Source organism: Prionailurus bengalensis, chromosome B2 (assembly GCF_016509475.1).
Source record: "Prionailurus bengalensis isolate Pbe53 chromosome B2, Fcat_Pben_1.1_paternal_pri, whole genome shotgun sequence".
Classification (NCBI taxonomy): domain Eukaryota; kingdom Metazoa; phylum Chordata; class Mammalia; order Carnivora; family Felidae; genus Prionailurus; species Prionailurus bengalensis.
In genome coordinates, this window is record NC_057349.1 from 149950835 (window position 1) to 149964608 (window position 13774).

A 13774-nucleotide genomic window follows, 5' to 3' on the forward strand; every position below is an offset into this window, starting at 1 on the left:
ACACTTGGAGACATTGCTAAATATCCTCCCTGACCCCTGCAAATAGTTTTGGAACTGGCTTCAGCCCGATTGGCAAGTCCGGAGAGGGGGTGAAATGCTAGAAACGCCCTCAGCAGAGGCTGCGACAAGGGTCGAGTTTGTGAGTAGCCACCAGCCGTCTCTGTTGAAAGATTAGGCTCCTTGTCCCATGTGCGAGACGTGGGTTATTTAATTCCAGAGGCTCAATACTTTGCTTTCATGACTTTAAACCACACACGTGTTTCACCGGTTCCGATGCTTCAGTTTTATTGTTCTTTGAGATCGGTTCTAGATGGGTTAGCTCTGTCCTCTGCTTTTCAAACCAACCACACTGAAATTTTACAAAAACCAAGACTTCCCCACGTGGTGTGTGTGGTGGTTCCATTCCTCCGAGTCTGTAATTCCCAGAATCAAAACCACCTGCAGGGTCAGCCCTCCTGTTAACCAAGTAGCACACGAATGACCTGAGTTCACACTCGAGTGTACTTTTCTCCCATCTAGGCAGTTGCCCTTTCTCTCTGCAGGAAATGTGATGAATGCACCCAGGTTGGGCATGTCAGGTACAGTCTGTTGCTCGTGAGTCCCCAGCTGGGGCAGGGAAAGCTCCTGGGGCCAAAGGAGCACCGTGTTTCGTGGGGGAGATATGAGAAGTGTCCCCCAGGCACGACAGAAACAACACACAGTTATGTCCTGTTTGAGTGACAGCAGAAATCAATCCCAGGGCGATCCTTTCCCCTTCTGGTTAAGTGGTGTTGATTTAATTTCCCCACATCCCTGACAGGCGTCTGCATCACATTCGGAACAGGACACTCAACCGACACTCGACTTCTGTCACTACTTAATAACTTGAGCTGATTTTAAAACCAGGAAGAGAACAAAATATTTGAAATATCTGACAACACTAGAAATCTTCATCTGAAGGCGTTTGTACACTTATGCACCATATGCGGTGTTCTCAAGCACATACGGAATGTTGTGGGGGAGAGGACTCCATCGCGGGCCATCAAGCAAGACGATAGATTTCAAAGAAAAGGTAGGGATACGAGCTATGGTTCGATAACAACTTAGCTAAATTAAAATGAATGGCGATAAGAAAACTAAAACACACCGTACATCTGGAAATTATTTCAAGGCACTTTCAAACATAACTCGTGAACACAAAAACAAAAACAAACTACAGTAAAAAATAAGTCTCCCTTAGAACTGCATTGGAAAAATAAATGCTAACAAGATTGGAAGGATGTAACCAAAAAGTTGCGTGGAGGGAATTTACAGGCACGCGTGTTTATATTAGGGAAGAAAGACCAAAAATTCATGAGCACTTATCTCTACCTCAAGCAGTTAAAGAGGAAAGCCAAGTCAAACATGAAACGTAATAAATATAATTAACGAAAACAAAATACATATAAAGCCTTAAATCCGTGAAAGAGGAAAAAACAAAGCTATCGTACAAAGCATCAACGAAGGCAAAAATCAGTAATTTGAAATAAATACTAAACACAAAGAAGCTGGTTACACTGGTCAAGGAAGAAGCATGAGGAAGGAGAGGGGGCTCCGGCCCCAGAGGAAGCAGAGCCCTAAGAGCATCAACACAAGGCTCGAGGGAGAACGGGGTCGTGCGCAACTCCTGGGATCAGACAACAGAGAGGTGGAAGTAAGTAAATAAAACCCAACACGTATTAAAAGCTACAGAGAAAAGTAAGAAGATCGACAACGGAGGGGGTACACAGGGAGGGGGTGTTGTTATTCTGCACCTTGTGTGTGGAGACACGGTGAGAACCTGGACGTTCGTGCGGAGAGAAATCACTGGAGAATTTTGAGCAAAAGGATAAAGACGAATTTTTCTCAGCATGCTGAAGCTTCCTTTCTGTCTCCTGTAGCATCTGTTGGAAGGTCTGGCCTCCACCTAACTTCCTCCCTTGAAGGCGATTCTTTTCTGTCTTGCCGCTTTCAGGAAATGTTGTGTCTCCCGGCTCGTTACGACCGGTCTGGTTGCAGATGGGCTTGCATTCAGCGCGTGGGGGACGGCGTGCATCTCTGCTTGAATGACTCCCGTCTTCCGTGAGCAGGGCTGCTGACGTCGCAGGAGGCCCCGCTAAATCTGAATTTCAGGAAAGCGGTGAATGGCTGGTGTATGTTCTGTGCAATACGCATGTGGGCACACTTACTCTAGAAATCGTTAGTAGTCATCTGAAACTCAAATGTCACGGGGCGCCGTCCATCTGATCCGGCAGCCCTGTTACAGGTTCAGGGAAGTTCTCGGCTCTTGTCCTCACCAGCGTGACCTTCCTCCCCTGTTTCTCTCCCTCCAGTTGCGGGTGTATGAGCCCGCCTCCTCTTACCCTCCTTGTCGCTCGTCACATTATATTTTTCCTGTCTTTGTTACATTCCTTTAAAATTATCTCCTAGCTCATCGATTTTCTCTTTCGCTGAATATTACATCAACTTAATGCACCTTTTGGCTCTAATTTTTTCTCAGCTTATTTATTTATTTTGAGAGAGAGTGAGCACAAGCAGGGGAGGGTCGGAGAGGGAGAGAGAGAGAGACAGAGAGAGAGAGAGAATCCCAAGCAGGCTTCACGCTGTCAGCACAGAGCCCGATTCCGGGCTTGATCTCACGAACGGTGAGATTATGACCTGAGCTGAAATCAAGTTCAAGTTGGATGCTCAACTGACTGAACCACCCAGGCGCCGTATTTTTCGCTTTAGTTTTAAAGATTATCTTTTTCACTTCATTTAGGTATTTTTCAAATTAACCTAGTCTTTTTCGGCTAATATCACTTCTCTCCTGTTTTCAACTTCTTCTTGTAATTCTTCAACCACTCCGCACACGTCCACTTTATGGTCTGATCCTGGTAACATCACGCTGGTGGCCTCGGAGCCCCCTTGGTGCCGCTGTGCTGGCTCTTGCTCCCCACGGCGGCTCCCTGGCCGGTTCCATGGTTGTGGTTCCACGTGTCCGCTTGCCTTGGGCGGCCATCCCCAGGCGGGGCCCGGCTTGGGGCTGCCAATCCAGAAAGCTCCGTGCCTGCTCCTGCCCGAGGTTCCAGGGGCTCCTCCAGGCTGGTGTCTAGTCTGGGGGCGACCTGGACTCAGATTCTTCGGGAAGCTCAGAAGAGGGCAGTTTCCCTGGTGTGCTCCCCTTGCCCAGGGTGGGTGTTTCCTAGTTCTTCCTTGTGTCCGGGGAGCGACCTCTCTGTGTGTCGTCTGTAAGCAGGGATGAGTTCTGATCACCAGCAGAGCCACCAGGAGCCAAGCCCGGGATGTGGAGACCACGTGCTCAGGCTCCCCTTCCGTCTGCTTCTCGGCGGCCGCTGCCGTGCGTGCGTGGCCTTTGCCTGGAGCGTGGGAGCTCGTTTTCGTGGGTTTCCATGTTATTTTATTTAGCATTACTGGATACGTGGCAGTGGCCGTTTCCAGAGCGTCTGACCTGCCGGGTGCTGAGAGAGTCAAGGTCATCGTTAAACAGATCCTCACGGACGGTCCAGGGGCATTCATGTTCTCCTCGACGTGCTTTCCAGCGACGCTCATGTGTATCTCGTTGGGTCACGTTGGGTCTTTACTGTCACGACCTGTCCTTTAGGCTCTGACTCGACAAGTGAGCGGAGAGGTGGACCCCAGAGCAATTGCTGTCCTCAGGGACCTTCAGCAAGGTTTGGAGAAGGGAACATTACACCTGCTAGTTCACACGTGCCGCCTCAGATGACTGATGGAGGTTAATTCAGGTCTCCCAAAAGAGAAAGGTATTTTGACGATCCGTATTTCATTCTCTCTCCGTGGGAATTCTAGGCCCTATTATTGTCCTCGGAGGCACGTCCCATACCTTCAAAACTGCTACCCATGACCGGCATTTCGGGAGCAGAGCCGAAGGCCTCGTTTATCCTGCCATTTTATAGATGTGCTTGTGCGTTACGCACGCGTTCTTGTAAATCCGTACAAATCAGCAGACTTGTCCATTGAGTAGTACCGGGAAGTCCGTGAATTCAGTGTTCAAAAGTCTTGTTCCAAAGAGCCCCCCCAATTTCTTCTGGGCGGTCCATCAATTACCACACGAAAACAAGCTTTTGTAGTTTTTTGCTAAAAACTATTTTAATGGTAGAATTTTTCTTCGGTTGTCAGATTTGTCACCACATTTATTTTTCTCACATATATTTGGGCTGTCTCTTGTCTGCCAGCAACTGCCAACGTTTGACAAAACAAAAAGAAGCAAATGAATATTTTAAGAACGCAAATAGAAATGGGTCAATTAAATTTGATTCAACATCTTTTCTTTTTTTTTTTTAAATGTTTATTTATTTTTGAGAGAGAGACAGAGCGTGAGTGGGGGAGGGGCAGAGCGAGAGGGAGACACAGAATCCGAAGCATCTCCAGGCTCTGAGCTGTCAGCACAGAGCCCGACATGGGGCTCAAACTCATGAACCGTGAGATCATGACCTGAGCCGAAGTCGGAAGCTTAACCGACCGAGCCACCCAGGCGCCCCTCTTTTTTGGCTTCACGCCCAAAGTGGGGCTTGAACTCATGACCCTGAGATTGAGAGTTGCATGCTCTACAGACTGAGCCCACCAGACATCCCTAAGTGTTCTACCTCTTGCATCAGGTTGTAAGTCAGCGTTGTCCATGGAGGCCACTATGGAGGGAGTCAGGATCTTTACCACATTTCCTGGTCTGACACCCCGAGTCACTGTGGAAAACCAGAAGTGAAGGTTGACAACAGTTAAGGGTCAAAGGCGTTCAGAAGCCCAAGCTGCTCTGGGATCGATGACGACTTTCTACCTTGAAGGAGCCAGAGAACACATGGAAGGAAAGGAAAAATGTAACTGGGGGGATAATCTGAGCAAAGCTGGGAGAATACAGATTTCGTGTTCTAATGAGACCAAAGACGGTCAATCTGTCTGGAACAAGATATTCAAATAAAAATAGTAGAGCAGGATACAAAATCGAGTCTTGAATACTAATCCTTTATGGGATGGGTCGCTGTAAAACATGTTCGAGCAGCTGAGAGATACAGCAGGGAGACTAGGGAGAGCCATTTTTAAAACATGTTTTCCACAGAAAAATACCACCCTGATGGCTCAAAGGAAGCCGTGTTTCTGGATGGGACAGTGAAACGTCTGAGTGACGGACGCGAAGAGACTGTGTTTCCTGACAGGACAGCTGTCAGTGTGGAAAGGCCAGTTTCACGACAGGTGCATATGGTCAAGCATTTCTTCAGGTTAATTCAACTTTTTGTAGAAGTCTAAGTATTTGTGTAAGGGTACTAATCGAAAATAATGTCACTGACCCTGAGGTTTTGTCTATGACTTTGATCTGGTTCCCTCTATGGAGAACATGAATGAAAACACTGGTTTTTGTTCTCTTCCCTGACCTTGGTCATCTTGAGTTGCAACCGAAAAAATACTTTGAGTCTTCAGTGAATGCCCCCGTCTAGAAACCTGAGTCGATAGCAGGACAACTTCTCTGAGACACACTGAGAAAGTGCTCCGAGGGCACGCTCCTCCCTGATGCCCGATGTGCAGAGGGTAAAACCCGAGGCCATCGGCACCCAGCCGGCTCGCCGTGGCTCGACGTCATGATGGACTTTTCCCAGCTTCCTCATAGGGCAGTCTACATGGGCTCTGGGTCACTCTTCTTGAACGATTATCCATCATGGTCCCTCAGTCCCCACCTCTCTCCTTCAAGGTAAAACTTCCAGCCCAGGACCTCAGACTGCGTGAGCAGGCCCACCACCCTGTCATTCTCCAGCGCACCTGCCCTCAGCCCGACCGAGTTTCTGTCAATACCCTGAACCCACTGTGCGCCTCCCCTGCTCTGGCCGTTCACGCTCTCTGCCCTCGCTCACTAAGGTCTGGAATGAGGATTCTGGACCTCGCTCATGCCCACGCAGCCCCGACATGCTGCACAGGGGCAGCTCCGGCCGCCAAGGGGGCTGACTTACCAGGCTACTCTTCCCCGTCAGGAACGGTGACAGAACCATTGTGTTCAGCAACGGGCAGAGGGAGATTCAAACGTCCTGCTTCAAGAGGAGGGAATACCCCGATGGCACCATCAAGATTGTGTACTCCACGGGCTACCAGGAAACCCAGTGTGCGTCTGGGTGGCTGAAGCTCAGATATGAGGCTGGAAACATGGTCCTGGACAGAAGCGGATCGTCCCTCAACACCCAACGCTCTGTGTGACTTCCCAATTATAGTTTTCTTTGCTAAAAAGACATAAAAAACTGATAGTATATTCACTGCCCGAGATGATGGGGAACACATAAAACTTTAGGACAACGGAAGTCATCCAGAAATTGTCAAGGAAGAGACCCCCTTGTCCCCAGGCTTCCTGGTCAGGACAGGTGGTTAGATCAACACTGGTTGGAGAACACGGGGCTCATGAAAGCGTGAGTTCCAGGACCCAAGCAAGACCACCCCCTTCGCTCATCTCAAGAGCCAGCTCTACCCTATGACAGGCCCGGGAGGACAGAGATAAAGCCGGGTGCTCAGCAGGCAGCCCCCTCGGGCCCACTGACGAAGAGATACCGGCTTCTTTTCGTCCGCAGGTGGTTTCAACTTGTGCCTGCGCCAGGGTTCCCCTTCCTCCGGGATTACAGTGGCTCAGCCTGACCCTCCGTGACCTCTAACACCCATGACCTTGCCAGGTCAGATAGGAAGACGGTTCTAGTCACTACAGAGCGAACCCATGAGGAGCCCGACCCAAGGACAGCGAGCCACCTCCTGAGACTTACGATCATTTAATCTCAAAGTCAAAATGATGCCCCATATCTTGTTTATTTTGCTGTCTCGTAGGCTGCCTTGAACATGAGCAGGACATTGGCAGTTAGCTGGTTTTTATACTAATGGGGAGAGTCCCCCTGTCACAGGGGAGAAATACCTTCTTGAAAAATCTGATCGCAAGATGTGGGTTTATGTACACGGTTTCAATATGTACTTGTGTTTTCATTTGATCGACATGAAAAATCGTGTTTTGGTACCCATAATTATTTCAGTCCTAAAGTCTATCGTGCACGCATTGCTGAGGCCCTCAATATTTTGGTAATGCTGTTTAAAGTGACCCGGGGACAGTGCCTGGGTGGCTCAGTCGGTTAGGCATCTGACTTCAGCTTGGCTCACGATCTCATGGTTTGTAGGTTCAAGCCCCACGTTGGGCTCTGTGCTGACAGCTCAGAGCCTGGTTGGGATTTTCTCTCCCTCTCTCTCTGCCCCTCCTCTGCTCGTGCTCTCTCTCTCCAAATAAATAAATAAACATTAAAAAGAATAATAAAGTGACCCAGGGACAATGTGCTGTCTCAGCTCTGAAAGGAAAATAAAAGCACTCTAGTTCAGCTATGTGGGACAGAGGACTTTTCCTTTCTGATCATGGTCACTTGCAGATTAACAGGTAAAAGTAACCCGTTATGGAAAAGCTGCTTTAGGTTTGGCTAAAAAAAAAAAAAAAAAAAAAAAAAAAGAACTTGCTGATTGTTTTATTTTGAATCAGCTTACCCTGAGAATTTTCACTAAAGCAGACAAAACGAAACACCGCTGTACCAAGTAGAAAGAATGAAACTTCTGTTCCTGGCGAGCGAGGAGAAACTAATGAAATTTTTGTGGGTAAACTGTGTTCAGGAGCCAGAAGACCGGCCTGACTGGTGGTTTTCAGGACACGTACCTGCCGAATTCCTGGGAAGTCTCGTGTGTGAGGTCTGGAATCAGAACAGGATGGGGTGTGGGGCTGGTGTGTGTGCATCCGGGCACACTGGTCATCAGGACTCAGTGCAATGCATTTCACACTTTCTTCCAAAAAGGTGGAATTTACTCCAGTTGGGCTCGTAGCACCTCCTCAAGGTTCCTTAGCACCTCCTCAAGGCTCCTTAGCGCCTCCTCAAGGCTCTTAGCACTCCCCCAAGACTTCTTAGCACCTCCTCAAGGCTCTTAGCACATCCTCAAAGCTCCTTAGCACCTCCTCAAGGTTCCTTAGTGCCTCCTCAAGGCTTTTAGCACCTCCTCAAAGCTCCTTTGCACCTCCTCAAGGCTCCTTAGCGCCTCCTCAAGGCTCTTAGCACCTCCTCACGGCTCCTTAGCTCTTCCTCAAAGCTCCTTACCACTTCCTCAAGGCTCCTTAGCACCTCCTCAAGGTTTCTTAGTGCCTCCTCAAGGCTCCTTAGCGCCACCTCAAGGCTCTTAGCACTCCCCCAAGAGTTCTTAGCACCTGCTCAAGGCTCTTAGCACCTCCTCAAGGCTCTTAGCACTTCCTCAAGGCTCCTTAGTACCTCCTCAAGGCTCCTTAGCTCCTCCTCAAGGCTCTTAGCACTCCCCAAAGACTTCTTAGCACCTGCTCAAGGCTCTTAACCCTCCTCAAGGCTCCTTAGCACCACCTCAAGGCTACTTAGCACCTCAAGTCTCCTTAGCACCTCCTCAAGGCTCCTTAGCACCTCCCCAAGACTCCTTAGCACCTCTCAAGGCTTCTTAGCTCCTCCTCAAGGCTCTTAGCACTCCCCCAAGACTCCTTAGCACCTCCTCAAGGCTGTTAGCACTTCCTCAAAGCTCCTTAGCACCTCCTCAAGGCTCTTAGCACCTCTTCAAGGCTACTTAGCACCTCCTCAAGGCTTCCTAGCACCTTCTCAAGCCTCTTATTGGATGTGGAGTCTGGCGATACATTATTTTGTGAATATACACGCATTTGCAAGCAGCATATAAAAGGATGCAGTTGGTCACAAAGGCAGCATGAAAAACGCCTAGAAAAAGCACAGTGAGCGTTCAGGCTCGAGAACGGGGCCAGCTTGGCTCGGGTTCTGAATGAGGACCCGAAGACCTCCAGGCAGATTGGAGGCTCCCTACTATGTGTGACACATAGATTTCCCGGGAATGCTGTGGGGGTGGGTGGGAGAAGATCCATGATGGAGTCATCCCCTTTTTCACCAGAAGTGCTCTGTGTGTTCCCGAAGAAAAATATCTGTGTTCAGAGCATGGCATCCCAGCTCATCCCGCTCTGGCCCCACCTGCCCTGCCTGCCGCTCCCTCCCACTCTTCAGAGGCTTCTCCAAGCCCCCCTCCCTGGGACGAGCCCCCGCCCCATCTTATACGAGCCGCCACCGCTGTCCTCCGGAGGCTGGTGCGGCCACTTTGCCTCTGGAAAGCCTTCCGTGATCCACCCTCCTGGCAGGGGCAGGCCCTCCAGTCCGCTGGTCCCCTCCCCCCTCAGCCCGTCCCAAACTGCGTTCCCACCACCTACTTACCCGTGTCCCCCCCCTCCCCCTGCCAGGGGCCTGGAGCAAATCCGGGTGGACCCCAGGCCTCCTGCATCTTTGCTCCGCCTCCCAACTGTGACACTAGTGCCCCGGATGTTTTGGAAATTAGTTCTGGCACAAGTGAGCGAGTCCATCACGTGATGGGGTTGCCATAACCCTGATTATTGCTGGTTCTGCAAAATCAGAGGCTCTGTGAACACAGAAGGCTGTGGTCACAAACATGAGGACTTTGTTTAGTAACGCTCAGCTGAGTCAGTGTGGCTTTGAAACCACTTTTTCTTGAGCACTTAAAGGTGGGTTGTAGGGGCGCCTGGGTGCTCAGTTGGTTAAGTGTCCGATTTCAGCTTGGGTCATGATCTCACAGTTTGCAGGTTCGAGCCCCACGTCGGGCTCTGTGCTGATAGCTCGGAGCCTGGAGCCTGCTTCGGATTCTGGGTCTCCCTCTCTCTCTCTGCCCCTCCCCCACTGTTCTCTGTCTCTGTCTATCAAAAATAAATAAGTCTAAAAAAAATTTTAAAACAATGAAGGTGGGTTCTAATTAGATTAGATCTTCTCAAAGAAGTAAAAATTGATTCACAGATTCAGTATGTGATGCTCATGGGAATAGCGTGTGGCGGCCTGTCCCCGCTCCCTGTGGCTGCCGTAACAAACGTGACAAACCACAGCAGCCCGCTGCAGGAACACCGTGGCAGTCTGCCCCCCACGGTCCCCGAAGGCCAGGAGTCCCGACTGAGGTCGCAGCAGGGCCACACCCCCTCTGGAGGCCCCCGGGGAGGCTGTCCCTGGCCTCACCGCCTCTGGGGCTGCGGGTGATTCCTGGCGCTCTCCGCCTGTGACAGCACAGGGGCTGGGGCTCTGCGTCGTGTCCTCGTGGCCGTTCCGCTGTTTGTGTCTGCGCCCCGATTTCCCTCCTCTTCCAGGGACACAGGCCATCAGATTTAGGGCCTGTGCTACTCCACAATGACTTCATCCTAAGCCTCTGCAAAGACCACATGTGACCCTAAACGAGGTCACATTCGCGGGTCCCAGGTGGACGTGAACTCTGGGGGGACACTATTCGACCCAGTACACAGACCCCTCCTGACTTCTCCTGCCTCAAGGGATGGCATCAGCTACTGTCCAGGAACCTTGGTTCCTTTTAGGGCAGAAGGGTTTTGAGGAAAAAATCCGGAAGGTCAGCGGTGCACGGAGCGTCGAATCTGGGGGGAGGGCACGTGCCGCTGGTTTTGCAGCTGTGTTCATCTTCACAGGTCCCGGGATGAGGACGCAACGTCCTGGGGCCTTTGCTGCCTCCCGGGGGGCTCCCGAAGGGATGCACTCAACAGGGCTCTCCCCGCAGCCCGTGTTCCCGCACAAGTTTCCGATCAAGGGTGGTGGACGTATGAGACCAGGAGGGTCCTCGGCTCCGTCCCCACTCCGGTCGCCTGCCTCTAGCGAGCAGCTCTGTGGCTTCTCTGTCCTCTAGTGGCCAGGTTTCTGCCTGATGGCACCGTGCGCTCAGGGACAGGACTTACTGCCCTGGCCGCTGGACTTCCTGCCCAGATCCCCGTGTCTCTTCTCGAGAGACCCCCAGGCCAGCTGCAGCAGCCCTCAGCCCACCGTGGAATGTGTGCTCTTTCCCACGGCAGGAGCTAGCCCTCCTCACCCCCGTCTGCCCTCGGAAAGCACCGGTGTCCCTCGTGTGTCCAGCATTGGTGCCGTCTGGTGGTTCAGGCTTGTTTAGGTGGTTTCTGCGTTTCCACGAGGAGGCAGTGCCGCAGAGCCAGGGGCCGGGAGACCCCCCGCGGGGGTGCCCAGAGGCAGGTGCCCTGGGACCCTCGCCGCCAGACTCTATCCCAGTTTTCCAGCTCAGAAGAGACAAGTGACGTGACTATGAGGGTCTCAGGGATGCTCACCCGCCCCAGTTTAGGGCACTGATGTGGTCTGCACGGCCCCGCTGGATCGATGGGCATCCCCACCTTCTTCACAATATGCCAACGGCCAGGGAGGCCCAGCCCCGAGCTGGGCTCCTGAGTCTGCTGGGCTCCTCCTCTTCTGAGGGGACAAGGATCCCGAAGCCCAGGGCCCATCCTCTGGGAGCAGCTGTGGGTGAACACGGAGGGGGGGGAGCACATGAGGCGGAGGGTCCAGAAAGTTCCAGGAGGCCAGTGACCACTTTGGCAGCCCTCACTGGTGCCGAGAGCCGCTGCTCGGCTGTGTTCTTTGTTCAGTCTGGTCCTGACCGCGGAGGGATCCGAGGCCCCGTGGGTGTCTGGGACCCTTCCGTAACTTTCTCCTGAAGCAGATTCCACCCAACATCTGCTGTCCACCTGACTCAGGTGGCGTCGAGACCTCAGGGGCCACTCCCGGCCTCAGTCTCCCTGCATCTCCCCATCTGACCGCCCTTCCGTTTTCACCGTGTCTGCCAGGTCCCCTTCTGAGCACCGCACCCCACGCTTGCCTCCAGGAAAGTCTCCCCCTGCTCCCCGGGGGCGCCCCTGACCCCCTCACCCCCCGGGATGATGACACCCACGCGACCTAGGCCTGTCTTGTCATCGACGGTTGGGGTAGGCCAGGGTCTTCCTTGGGTTTTCCACACAGAGGGCGAGCGAGAGAGAAGGAGTTTCTTTCTGATGAAAGGAAGTGAGAGATTGAACCCGGAAGAGCCACACAGGGGGGCGAGGGCGGTTGGGGGAGGAGCGAGCCCAGCCGGGCGCAGGCCGAGTCCGGCAGGAACAACCCGGCAGCCCGTCCCCCCGGCCTGAGGCCATCTCCCCGCAGTGCAAGCCGGGAACCCTCCCTCACCCCTCGGCTACCCCGCCTGGTGTCCTACTGCAAGGCCGTGACCACTCACGGGGAGGTCACGGGGTACCCCGCCTGGGGACATGAGCATCTCACCGGGGGTCGTGGGGACACAGCTTACCTCGCACTGTCCCTTCCTCGTGGGGTCCGCCTGCAGGGCAGCCAAGAGGCCCCACACGAGCTCCTCCACAGTCTGCACAGTGCTCACGGGCGAACATGGGGAGTCTACGCAGCAGACAAGAAGAGTCTGGAAGGTCAGGTTTTGAAGAGACCGCCGCGGGGGGCTCTGCCCTCTGTCTGCCCGTGTCCGCAAGGCTCCCCGCACGCCCACGAGGGCAGCCGGCCAGAGCTGAGTCTGCACGGCCTGCCCCCGGGGTCTGCCTCGCCCTGCCGGCCACCATGCCTCTGCGACCCGCTCACACGTTACCCAGCAGCTTCCGGCTCAGGGGCCACTCGGCACTGGGAGGGCTGGGCAGGTGGGGGCCGCACTCCAGCCCAGTGTGACCGCTGTGTCCCGGGAGCACACTTCTCTCCTACTTCCCCCTTCCTTCCGGGAGATTCTCATGACTTCCCGCGTCCCCTGCTGCTGGCTGCTTCTAACCTCGAGTCAAAGGGAGATGGGATCCAGTTTTGAAATGGAGTAAGAACCTTCACCTCCAACTGCGGGGCGTTTCTAGCTCCCTAGAGATTTCCTGGGGTCAAAGAGCCCAGCGTCCCGCAGGCTCCTTTAGTTAAATTCCCCTTCAGCTGCTTGTCTCCTGGTCCTTCGCTCGCAGAGACCCTTGGGTCTTTGTGTCCATTGGCATTGTCAGCTCCTATGGTGCCCAGTTTGGAGTATGAGACACCCCCCCCCCCCAAAGCCCCAAACCCAACACCCTGTTTGGCTTGGGGTCCCTAGTGGGACTGCCTTCTTTCCCCTCCATGACTCCTGTGTTTGCCCCGGTGCCCTGGTGTGATCTAGCTTCTTCGATTGTACTTTGCGAAGGAATAAGGAAAGGTACACATATCCCATTTCCCCGGAGGTGGAAACCCAAGGATTCTTTTAAGGGACTACCTCCTATCTCCTGGAGACGTCTCTGGACTTTGGGGCTTTGGCTCTTGTCCCCCAGAATACCGCGTCTCTGTCTTCCCTCCGTGTCCCTTACACAAGCGTGCACCTGATACAAACTCTACACACATAGGCTTCCTGTCGCCTTTGCAAGTCTAACGTTAGCCCACTGTTATTTCAGTTTAATTGGCCCGCATTTTGCCTCGACGAGCATACTGCCCGGATCGTGCGTGTTTTCCGGGCAGCGGACCCGGGGCTGCAGAGGTTCACATGCTCAAATGAAATCATCGTTCCTTAACGTTCTGTGCTGCGCACGTCTCTGGGACGGTCATCCTCACGTCTGAGTTGTTGCTCAAGATGAAAGGGGGTATGAGATCTAATCTCTGGCTTTCGGGTGATGGTAGCCACATGGCTTGGTCTCGTTAGAGCGCGTCTCCATATGTGCGGAAGAGGCCCTTTCCTTTGCCAAATACTATAAAGTAGAAAGCTGAGATAGAAGACCAGGGCAATCTGGATGTGCTTACAGTCTTACGTGACTCCTTCAAATCTCTTCTGGAATAAGACTGGGAGTAAATAAATGTGCTTATGCCTGAAACCAAGCAATGAGCAACATACACAGTCCAGCCTCCGGGCTAACTGCTGGAACTTTCTTCTCTCCCTTTTTTCCGAACCATTCAGATGGAACAGTAGGATTCTG